Raw genomic sequence first — 12,183 nt, 5'->3', positions numbered from 1 at the left:
ATCACTGACATGGAGCAGCTGAGCCAATTGGCAACTTCCTTTGCTCTTGATTCTATGCAAAGCAGTTGTGCTTGTAGTGTTGTGTACAGTGGTACAGCACCATCTTACAGGAGTGATTTGAATGCATTGGTGAGAGTGCAGATGTGATTGACAAGATTGGTCCCAGGATTGAAAAAACTTCAGTTTTGAAGATAGCTTGAAGAAGTTGGGATTGTGCTCTTTGTCGAGAAGAAAGTCAAGAGGAGAGGTTTTTAGAATCATGAATGGCTACGTCTGTTGTGTTTGTCCATGTGTTCCTGTATTTGCCTGAATGCTGTCCTGTCAGTATATGTGTTATTGTATGTGTGCTTATGTATGCATGTATGTGCATGCACTTGTGTGCATGTGAACCGATCTGTGTTCCCACATCTGTTTAGAGGCTTGTATATGTGTTTACTTGTTTATGTTTGCATGTACTTAACACATGTGTGGTGTGTGTATGTGTGTGAGAGAGCCTCTGTGTGTGTGTGTGCATGTGTGTGCGTGTGTGTGCATGTGTGTGCGTGTGCATGTGTACTTGTGTGAGTGCTTGTGTGTGCATGTGTATGCATGTGCATGTGTGTGTGCGTCTGTGCGTGTGTGTGCATGTGTGTGTGCATGTGTATGCATGTGCATGTGTGTGTGCATCTGTGCATGTGTGTGCGCATGTGTGTGCGTGTGCATGTGTGTGTGTGTGTGTGTGTGTGTTTCCATGTAGATGTGTGAATCTGTGTGTGAGTGCAAAAAATTCTATCTAAGCTGTGTGGTTATGCAACCCCTGGGAAGTAACACACTTACTGACTCTGTTCTGATGAATGATTTCCACTTCCAGAAGCCACTGCTGCACACAGACCACATACGTCCACACAGCAGCAAAGAAAATTACAGTGAATATTGATGAGTGGCTGTGCATGTGGATGTTGTGCATTTGTGTGCACGTGTGTCTGCCTATGTGAATGAGAGTCTGTAAGTCAGCCTGTGTGGGTTTGTGAGTCTGTAATCAGCCTGTGTGGGTTTGTGAGTCTGTAAGTCACTGTGTGGGTTTGTGAGTCTGTAAGTCACTGTGTGGGTTTGTGAGTCTGTACTCAGCCTGTGTGGGTTTGTGAGTCTGTAAGTCAGCCTGAGTGGGTTTGTGAGTCTGTAAGTCAGCCTGAGTGGGTTTGTGAGTCTGTAAGTCAGCCTGAGTGGGTTTGTGAGTCTGTAAGTCAGCCTGAGTGGGTTTGTGAGTCTGCAATCAGCCTGTGTGGGTATGTGAATCTGTAATCAGCCTGTGTGGTTTGTGAGTCTGTAAGTCACTGTGTGGGTTTGTGAGTCTGTAAGTCAGCCTGTGTGGGTTTGTGAGTCTGTAATCAGCCTGTGTGGGTTTGTGAGTCTGTAAATCAGCCTGTGTGTGTTTGTGAGTCTGTAATCAGCCTGTGTGGGTATGTGAGTCTGTAGTCAGCCTGTGTGGGTTTGTGAGTCTGTAATCAGCCTGTGTGGGTATGTGAGTCTGTAATCAGCCTGTGTGGGTTTGTGAGTCTGTAATCAGCCTGTGTGGGTTTGTGAGTCTGTAATCAGCCTGTGTGGGAATGTGAGTCTGTAGTCAGCCTGTGTGAGTTTGTGAGTCTGTAATCAGCCTGTGTGGGTTTGTGAGTCTGTAAGTCAGCCTATGTGGGTTTGTGAGTCTGTAAGGTAAAAACAATGACTGCAGATGCTGGAAACCAGATTCTGGATTAGTGGCGCTGGAAGAGCACAGCAGTTCAGGCAGCATCCAAGGAGCTTCGAAATCGACATTTCAGGGAAAAGCCCTTCATCAGGAATAAAAGGGCTTTTGCCCGAAACGTCGATTTCGAAGCTCCTTGGATGCTGCCTGAACTGCTGTGCTCTTCCAGCACCACTAATCCAGAATATGAGTCTGTAAGTCAGGCTACATGCAACAGTTGAGGAAATACTTGAGGGATGGACAGAGCTATTTGAAAAATGCAGGAACATGCTTACACTCTACAATCTCAATTAAGTTGTACATTTCTAAAAAAAGAGCAAACAATGGTGGCTATAAAGTAAAAATATCTTGTGCTGAATGTAAAGCAAGCTGGAATAATCAGTTGGAAGCCTGAACAGAGAATTGTTTCTGCATTCCCACTAATGCTGACCCTGAAGAGTGCATGATACAGCAACAGGGGACATGGTTTGAGGTGGATGGGAAGTAGGATCTCATGAGCTGCACTGTATAGTGGCTGCAGCTGTGGTCCAGGTGCACTAGAGACTGTGGGAATTGTTGGGAGCACTGTCAGGACAGGCCTATTGAGGCTGGTCGCAGAATCGTCCCTTCGCTGCTGGCCTCTAGTCTCGTCTGTCTCCGGGGCCCCATTAGGTTGAGCACAAGCTGTCCAATTTTGCATCCCCAGGAATGGATGGTATTGGACTTGGAGCAGGGAAGGATGCTATTTCTGCAGTCCATGGGATATGAGAGAGAAGGAAAGAGAAAGAGAGAGAGAGAGAGAGAGAGAGAGAGAAAGAGAAAACACAAGGGAGGCCAGTCAGGTTTAATCCAGATCTCCTCCAGGTGGACTGAGATGTGAATTGGTTTTACCAGCTCCCTGCCTTGGACAGAGATTGGGCATGGAGCAGGGTGTCAGGAGCTCAATTTGTGTTGACAGTGATGAAGATGGATGGCTTCTTGTGGTGTATATCCAGGTGCAGGATCTGGAAACCACATGTAATCCGATCAGATAGAGCTCAGACAGAGAGAGGGAGGGAGGAAGGGGAAACACCAAACTGCCAGTATCACTAAACATTATTCACTCTGCCTTTCCACCTCTTTACAGATGGGTTATTTTATTTATTTTTGCCCTGAATAAGAAAAAGCAGTCATTCAAAGCCCAACGTTATTTTTCAACAAATAACTGTTAAATTCTTACAAGTGACAAACATCCCAAATAAACATCACAAATGTGGTTTTACCAGTATTTTTGTAATAGAAATAGATCTACTTGCCATTCTGTTGTATAAAGTCCAGTGCATTCTGTTATATAAAATCTAATGGTTCATATGAATTGGAAGGTCCACGGTGCAGGTTTTAGGAATTACTACAACACTCCTGCAGAGAAGAGAAGAGAACAAAATGCTAGCAATTCTCACATGATTACCAGAGAACAAGAAATAGGAACAGGAGGAGACCATTCAGTCCATTAAGCAATGTCAGCCATGGGCTTCAACTCCAGTTTCCTGCTCATTCCCTATAATCCTTGATTCCAGGAGAGACCAAAAATCTTTCTATTCCCGGACTTCACAATATACATCACAGGAGAATTCACACGCCTCCAGGATCATCTGAGTGATCTAATCTCTCCATACCTCAGCCTAATAGATTAGCTACAGTGGGGAAACAGGCCTTTCAGCCCAACAAGTCCACACTGCCCCTCTGAAGAGAAACCCACCCAAACCCCTACCCTATATTTACCCCTAACACTGTGGGCAATTTAGCATGGCCAATTCACCTGACCTGCACATCTTTGGATTGTGGGATGAAACTGGGGAACCCGAAGGAAACCCATGCAAACACAGGGAGAATGGGCCAACTCCACACAGACAGGTGGGAATCAAACCGAGGACCCTGGTGCTGTGAGGCTGCAGTGCTAACCACTGAGCCACCGTGTCGCCCTGAATAGCCAAGGTAAATGTAGGATAGCGTGAGGCCGAGGTGGGATGCTGGTTGGAGGGTCAGTGTGGACTCGATGGGCCGAATGGCCTCTTTCTGCATTGTAGGGATTTTATGATTCTCAGCCCTTTATCCAGAGACTGTTCCCCACCATGTCTTAGATTCTCTGATCAGCAGGAACAACCTCCCAGCATCTGCCCTCCACACCCTTTCAGAATCTTATATTTCAATGAGATTGCCTCTCATTCTTATGGATTTCAGCTCATCCTGAGGGTATTTATGTTTGTGGTTTAATGGGGTGATTTTGTGTGTCGGTAAGAATAGCATTTATAATACAACACTGGCATTTTGAGAATGGCTAATGTAAAGAGTAGTGGCTAGGTTCCCAGGTCCAGACTGGTTGGGATGTGAAAGTTGCTACCATGATGAGAATTTAAAGTTAATAGGATGGATGCAGTTAGGGGTGAGGTGAATTAACACAAAAGGTAGCAAGGAGTGGAAGAATGTATTGAGAAGGTGGGATGAAGAGGACTGAGATGAGTCTTTAGTGGTGGAGCTTTAACACTGGCAGGAGACTGAATGGAATTGAATTGAATTTATTGTCACATGTATCGAGGCACAATGAAAAGCTTTGTCTTGCGAGCAATACAGACAGAGTTAAGTAGCATAGATAGTAAATAATAGATAAACAGCAGCAAAACAAAAACATGGGTACAGGCGAATGTTAAGAGTTTGTGAGTCCATTCAGTTTTCTAACAACAGTTGGGTAGAAACTGTTTTGAAACCGGCTGGTGCGTGTGTTCAGGCTTCTGTACCTTCTCCCTGATGGTAGAGGTTGTAGAAAAACATTGCCAGGGTGGGATAGATCTTTGAGAATGCTGGCGGCCTTTCCTTGACAGTGGGCCTGGGAGATGGATTCTACAGATGGGAAGTTAGTCTTTGTAATTGTCTGGGCTGAGTTCACCACTCTCTGTAACCGTCTCTGATCTTGAATGGTACAGTTGCCATACCAGGTAGTGATACATCCAGACAGAATGCTCTCGATGGCGCACCTATAAAAGTTGGCAAGGGTATTCGTCGTCATGCAAATTTCCTCAGCTGCCCGAGGAAGAAGAGACGTTGTTGGGTCTTTGTAACAAGTGCGTCCACATGAAGAGTCCAATAAAGCTTGTTGTGGATGACCACTCCCAGGAGCTTGACACTCTCCACTCGTTCCACCTCTGTGCTGTTAATGTGTAGGGGGGGGCATGAGTAACATCCCGCCGAAAGTCAATAATGAGTTCCTTGGTTTTGCCAACATTGAGAGCTAGGTTGTTCTCAGTGCACCATTTTTCCTGGTTTTCCACCTCTGTAGTCTGTTTCATCGCCACCTGAGATTTGACCGACTATGGTGGTGTCATCAGCGAACTTGTAAATGGCATTAGTCTGGTATTTGGCAACGCAGTCATGGGTATACAGTGAGTGCAATAGGGGGCTGAGTACGCACCCCTGGGGGGGGGGTCCAGTGTTCAGTGTTAGTGAGGATGAAATATTGTCCCCAATATTCATTGATTGTGGCCTGTGGGTCAGGAAACTGAGGATCCAGTTGCAGAGAGTGGGGCTTAGTCCGAGATTGCTAAGTTTAGTAATCAGTCTCAAGAGGGTAATAGTGTTGAAGGCTGAACTGTAGTCAATGAGTAGGATTCTTACATAACTGTTCTTGGTGTCAAAATCTTCTAGGGAGGAGTGAAGGGCAAGTGATATGGCATCTGATATGGATCTGTTGATCTGATAAATAAATTGGAGTTGGTGAAGAGTACTGGGGAGGCTGGAGTTGACTCATGCCATGACCTGCCTTTCAAAGCATTTCATGACCCACGAAGTTAGGGCCACTGGGCGGTAGTCATTGAGACATGCTGCATGTGCCGCCTTAGGCACAGGGATGATGTTGGCCCACCTGAAACAGGCAGGGACAGTGGCCTGCTGCAGGGAGAGGTTGAAGATGTCCGAGAAGACCTCTGCCAGTTGATCTGCGCATGCTCTGAGTGCACGGCCTGGTACTCCGTCTGGTCCCATCGCTTTCCTTGGATTCACATGAAGGAAAACTGACCTGACCTCTGATGCAGTGGCTGTTGGGATAGGTTCGTCAGGACTTGTCAGAATAGATGTTACCTCTCCGCTGAAATTCTGCTCAAAGCGAGTATAGAAGGTGTTGGGACGATCTGGGAAGGATGTGTCATCGTCTGTTATCTTGCACTGTCGCTTTTTATAACCTGTGATGTCATTCAGTCCTTGTCATAGTTGCCGGGTGTCTGTCTGGGTCTCTAGTTTGGATCGGTATTGGTCCTTGGCTGTCTTAATGGCTCTGCAAAGGTCATAGTTGGATTCCTTATATTTGAGTGGGTCTCCTGATCTGAAGGCCTCACACCTGGTTTTTTTGCAGGTTCTGTATGCTGTACTAACATTGCGGTTCTGTGCTCTAAGCTCTTCTGAGGAATATAACACAGGTTACACATCAGCTCATTTTATACCTCAAACTGAAGTTAGGGTCCTATGTATATCATTGAGGAGAAAGTGAGGTCTGCAGATGCTGGAGATCAGAGCTGAAAATGTGTTGCTGGAAAAGCGCAGCAGGTCAGGCAGCATCCAGGGAACAGGAGAATCGACGTTTCGGGCATAAGCCCTTCTTCAGGAAGGGCTTATGCCCGAAACGTCGATTCTCCTGTTCCCTGGATGCTGCCTGACCTGCTGCGCTTTTCCAGCAACACATTTTCAGCTCCTATGTATATCATACAATCCCATTTTCATTTTACAAGTAGCCTCCCATCTAAACCATGTTTACTTTCTAATTGTCTTTTGATTCAATAAGTGTGGTGCTGGAAAAGGACTGCTGGTCAGGCAGCATCCGAGGATAGGAGAGTTGACGTTTCAAATGTGCCATTCCTGATGAAGAGCTTATGCTTGAAATGTTGACTCGTCTGCTTCTGAGACGCTGCCTGACCTGCTGTGCTTTTCCAGCACCACACTTTTTGACTCTGACTTCCAGCATCTGTAGTCCTCACTTTCTCTTAATTGTCTTTTGATGCCAATTGTCAAATCAACAGCATTTGAAGGAGCAGTGGTTGAATTGATGCCAGTTTCAGCCCTCCACTGCGCCATTTCCAACAGGTAGACATAACCTGCAACAATTTTCTATTCAGTTTAATACATTGGTCTGTGCAGATGAATGCACTCCTGTCACAAAGACCACTGTTCAAGGTGCACTGTTCTATCACCAGGTTCAACCATTGATCTGTGCTGCCCTTTTTCTGGATAATGCTAAAATTGGATGCAATCCTTGAAGACAGGAAGAGACACTAAAGGTCAATGCAGGTTACCCTGGATTCCCTGCTGTGAAGCCTGTTGGAGAGTTAGTATCAAGTGGGAACAAGACTAACCCCACTCTGAAGCCTCATACGATCAAATTCACCTTCTGGATTCACCCACAAAGCATCAGGTGGCCACCCTACCCCAGCAAGAGTTACCTCCAGGGAAGAAAGGAAAAGAAGGCTAATGTAAAGACATATGGATTATATCGTACATCACTACAAAAAAGGTTTAAATTTAGATCTCCTGCTGATAGAGGTTTGGAAACAGACTTGACTGCCCCAATTTTGGCTCTGCATTTGTGGTATCCGATTGCCACTGCTGGCACCTCATGGTATCTGCCAACTCTGCCAGTGTGGGACGCAGGGTAAGTGCTGTTTGAGATTGTTTGCTACCACTGCACTTCCTTAATGTGCCTAAAGCCTGTGCAATGATCAATGATAGAGGATAAACAACTGGTCAGTCTGGTGGCGAACTGATGAAGCGCTTGTCTTCATTAATAAAATAGTTTATTGCATAATAGCATTAAGGCCAGTTTACTTTCCCAGATTGGTTTAATTACTAAGGACACATGGGAGTTGTGCAGAGTACATCTATTCCCTATGAAGGCAAATGTAGAACTCACTCTCTCTACCCAAAGGCTATGCGTGACATAATCAGATTGCATCGAGCAGATGCAACTTCAATATTAACTCTTTTAGAACCATTAAAACAACTCCTCCCAAGTTTTTCCCCTGTATTTAACCCAGTTTGCATCACGCATATAGCTACATTATCTTTTCATTACCTCATTGCCCCCAAATCTCTGACTTCAGAAATGCTGGTGTTCTAGATGTTTCCGTTTTCTCACTCTCTTCTGATTTGGAAGAACGGTAGGTCTTCTGCTTGCAGGCTGCATCAAAAGAAGTAGGAGCAGAAGTAAGCCTTTAGATCTTGGTTCTGATCCATGGATCATTTCTCTGATGAAGAACCCTTGGTCTCACAATGTACTTCGAAGAGGACTTCATTCCTTATCGAGCTTGACATCGGTCCATTTTCTTATCTGCAATCTCCTGAATTTCTTTCAAGAGAGGTCTTTGCTAACTCAGTTAGTTATCTCATATCACCTGTGGGGAACCTGTAAACATGTGAATGTCCATCTGGAATCAAGCTCCGTGTGAAAAGAAATACTTTCTTCCTTGTAGTATCCTGAATTTCAAGACCAAGCAAATTATTTCTGATTGGTGGAAGTATTCTCTTTTCTCACAGTATCCTGGATATTTAGATCAGGCAATTCCTTGTTTTTGAGCATATCTGTGGGCATTGTTCTGGTTCATGTAGAATCATACAGAGTTAATCTCCTGCAGTTTGTTGATCTGGTTAAATGTATTCACTCACTGTCTGTGGGGTGAAGTGGCCTTTTTCAGACTCTCACTTGTAATACTGAAGGATTGTTCACTCAGCACTATCTCTGTCACTGGCATTGACAGTTCTGCTATCTGGGTGGCACAGTGGTGAGCACTGCTGCCTCACAGTGCCAGGGACCCAGGTTGAATTTATCCAGGCTGGATATTGCCTACGCCTGCAAGGCTTTGCTTTTCCATAGCACTGACACTGACTCATCTCTACCTTCATTCTTTTTAATCTGATGACTAATTCTTATTGCTACAAAGTTGTTTTAGATGTAAATCATTTCAATACTGCTTGCAATCTGCTGATCTTTTGGCTGGTATTATTGTATTCATTAACTAAGTCTTAAAATCCACTCTGCAGAGCTTGTTAGACTCTGTACAGCATATAGATTGACAGTCATTTTAAACTGTGTTGCTGTAATGTTGTATTAAATTCATCAGGAAAGTTTTAAATTGCACTACTGGCTGTTCTGCTGTGAATTACTGCTTTCAATCTTTAACATTTTTAGATTAGATTTCCTACAAAATGGAAACAGACACTTTGGCCCAACAAGTCCACACCGACCCTCCGACTAACCCAGGGCGGAGCAACCCAACCAGACCTATTCCCTTACATTTACACCCGACTAACGTACCTAACACTATAAGCAATTTATCACTGCCAATTCACCTGGCCTGCACATCTTTTGGACTGTGGGAGTAAACCAGAGCACCCGGAGGAAACCCACGCAGACACGGGGAGAATGTGCAAACTCCACACAGACAGTCGCCCGAGGTGGGAATTAAACCCAGGTCCCTGGCGCTGTGAGGCTGTACTGTATCTCAGTATTGTTTTCTGATTTTCCCAATTCTTTCACAGTCTCAACTTCTGCACCCAAAACTAAGGCAAAAATTGACAGTTCTTAATTATCCTTCCCAAACACCAAGACATTTCTTCGACCCAAATTTTAAAATAAAATTGTCTGACTGCGCCCTTTTTAAATCTTTCCACTGTTGTTGCAATTTAATTTCTGAATCCCAGCCTTTTTGAATTTTTAGTTTCTCCTGAGTTTTCTGCGCTTGGCACACTTTTTCACTGGCTGTCTCTAAATTTGTTCTTTTCCAGCTTCAACACGTTGTGCCGTCTTCTCATTCAGAAGCTCCCAGTTTAAATGATCTCACTGGCTGTTTCACTGTCCCCTGTAGCTGTGCCTCATGGTGCCTGTTCTCAAATGTCAGCAATATTCATTGTGAAAGGTGAGAACTCTCTTTTAAACTCCTTTGCCTTCATTTTCTACATTTTGTGCCATTTTTGGTAGAATTTCCCCTGGTGATACCTAACTTTATAGAGCTTCCTTTGCTAAGGTCTCTGTCTTTTTCTAAGTGTGGCGGTGTTTTCTCTCTTTTCATAGCCCACACTCTTTTCCATGCATCTCTTACCAGCTACTCAATGAATTATTTGTCTTTGGAGTACTGATCTTTCCCTGTTGCTCTTTCCAGGGCTGCTGTTGTGTCTCTCTGTCAGTAATTGCATCTCACCAGCTGACTGACAGTTTATATCTTTTCAGTGAGGTTAAGCTCTGAAAGTGGTAAATTCACATTCCTCCAAAAAGTCCTTTCTCTGGGTCTTCTGGGATTGTTTCCCTGTAATGGGGTCTTTGCATGAAATTCTGATCTGCACCGCTCATTACCATGTCATGTATGTAAGTGATTTGGATGTGAATATGGAAGCATTGGAAGCTGAGAGGGTGACCTTATATAGATTTATAAAATCAAGCAAGGGCATGGATAGGGTCTTTTTCCCAGGGTAGGGGAGTCCAAAATTAGAGGACGCAGATTTAGGATGAGAGGATAAAGATTTATTGGGGTAACTTTTTCGTGGCAAGAGTCCAAAATTAGAGGTCACAGATTTATGATGAGAGGGTAAAGATTTAAGGGGCAACTTTTTCATGGCAAGAGTGGTATGTGTATGGAACAAACTATCAGACGAAGTGGTGGAGGCTGGTACAATTACAACATGTGAAAATCATCTAGATGGATACATGAATAAGAAGGGTTTAGAGGGATATGGGCCAAATGCTGGCAAATGGGACTAGATTAACTTAGGATATCTGATCGGTGGTGATGAGTTGGACCGAAGGTTTGTTTCCATGTTGTATATAACTTTGATTGTGACTCTATGTGGTATTTGCCCAGATGGCCACTACTGGTAACTGATGATATTTTCCACTATTAACTGCATGTGGCATATGTTGGAAGTTGTTTGAGGTAGTTCACTGCCTCCTTTGTCTATACTGAACCTATGGCCAAGCTTCCTAAACCGTGGGTCGTGACTCCCAAGTAGGGCCATGAGATAAGATTTTGAGATAGGGAGCTCCAAAAGCAGCAATGACTACCGCAGAGCCTGGACTGATTTCTGACAGCTGTGAGGCCCCTTTAAAATGCTTGTGTCTTTTTTGACGGGAAGGCATGGCCTAATCGATTGCTAACTGAGGCCTGACTCCTGCTGTGAGAGAGCCTGTGTGAAAATGTCAGCAATTATTCTGTTGGCCTTCACCTCACTTGGCCCATGTTGGAGATGGGGCGAGGGAGGGTATTAAGGAGAGGGTGATGGGGGATTGGCAAAGTGAGGTGGGCAAGGGAGGGGAGAGGGAAATGGGGGTTGTGAGGGAAGGAGAGATGGGCGAGGCAAGGAGAGGGGAAGGCTTCATCTAGTTGCAGAGCACTCAGTAAAACCACCCCTCATAAATCTTTCTGCTTTGCTACTTCACTCAGTGTTTGTAAAGCCTTCTTGAAACCTGCACAATAGATGGCCAATAAATATGGCCCAGCCAGAAAAAAACATCGGTAAGGAGAAACACTAGATAATGACACGTGTAGGAAAGGCGTGGAATGTTACATTGGTCCAGCTTAAATGAACAGAGATCTGAGAACGATTCCATGGAGTTTAAATTGCAAATTGGGTCAGTTGAACCAAGAGGTTGTTTTGTGTGCTTTATATTCAACGTAAATCAAACTCTAACAATTCTTTACAGTCATCTCTCTTCATTCTTTTACTGTTGCCTGACATCTGTTTCTATTCTGTGAACCTCTACGGAATATTTGCTATTTTTAAATGCAAGTGTTTATCATAGTTGACCTGGGAGCAGTTCGGTTGTCTGAATGAAAAGTGACAGCACTAACACCATTCACCAAATTGACTGTGTGATACACTGGGAAAGATAGAAAAATAGATATAATTTAAGTAAGAAAGCCTTTGGTCAGTTTGTTGGACAGAGTCAAATTCCAATGTTTGTTCCTTCATGTGCTACTGCACTGATACAAACTGCTTCAGTGACTACGTATATAAAAAAATATTTTTATGAATAAAGTATATTTTGAAATAAACAAAATAGCTTATCTTTGTAAAGCTGTCTAGAAATATTTCATGTATAGTAAATATAATTTGTTGGCTTATATATCTGTTTCCAAAAGCTTTCAGGACTGAAGGTTTTCTCACCTCGCAGCTGGGTCTGTAATAATTTGTCAATGAGAGTCTGGGATAAGCAGGGATGTCCCAGTGACTCAGTAGTTAGTGCTAGTTTTCTGCAAGAAGATTGGAATGCTGCTGTGTAGCTTTACCATCACAAACAGACATTAAATGTCCGTTGCCTCAAAGTAACCTAGAAATTAAGCCTGATCTTTGGAGATCCAAAGACCCCGTACTAAAATAGTCTGATATTAAAGGTTCTCTCCCAGACTCAACCATAGCAATCTGAGCTGGTACTCCAGTGCAGTATGGAGGGTGTGCTGCACAGTGAGAACTCAGAT

General features: G+C 44.0%; 1 long non-coding RNA gene across 2 annotated transcripts in view; it reads right to left on the bottom strand.

The window, feature by feature from the left end:
• LOC148147612 (uncharacterized) overlaps positions 1–12,183 on the bottom strand; it is a 111,435-nt gene that overhangs the window by 70,815 nt on the left and 28,437 nt on the right. Inside the window, exons 3-4 of one of the 2 annotated variants that reach the window (XR_015759521.1) lie at positions 7,791–7,895; positions 3,051–3,097 (exon numbers count right to left, since the gene is read on the bottom strand). The exons of the other annotated variant lie outside the window; for it this stretch is intronic. This is a non-coding gene — a long non-coding RNA (uncharacterized LOC148147612). Of the gene's footprint in view, positions 1–3,050; positions 3,098–7,790; positions 7,896–12,183 lie in introns of those variants that run through there. 2 annotated transcript variants of the gene reach the window in all.

The sequence above is a fragment of the Chiloscyllium plagiosum genome, unplaced genomic scaffold (genome assembly GCF_037043375.1).
Source record: "Chiloscyllium plagiosum isolate Xiang-an unplaced genomic scaffold, Cpla_swu_hap1 HiC_scaffold_15, whole genome shotgun sequence".
In the NCBI taxonomy this organism is placed as follows: Eukaryota; Metazoa; Chordata; class Chondrichthyes; order Orectolobiformes; family Hemiscylliidae; genus Chiloscyllium; species Chiloscyllium plagiosum.
Note: the sequence above shows the minus strand (reverse complement) of the source record. Positions and strands in the feature narration are given on the sequence as shown.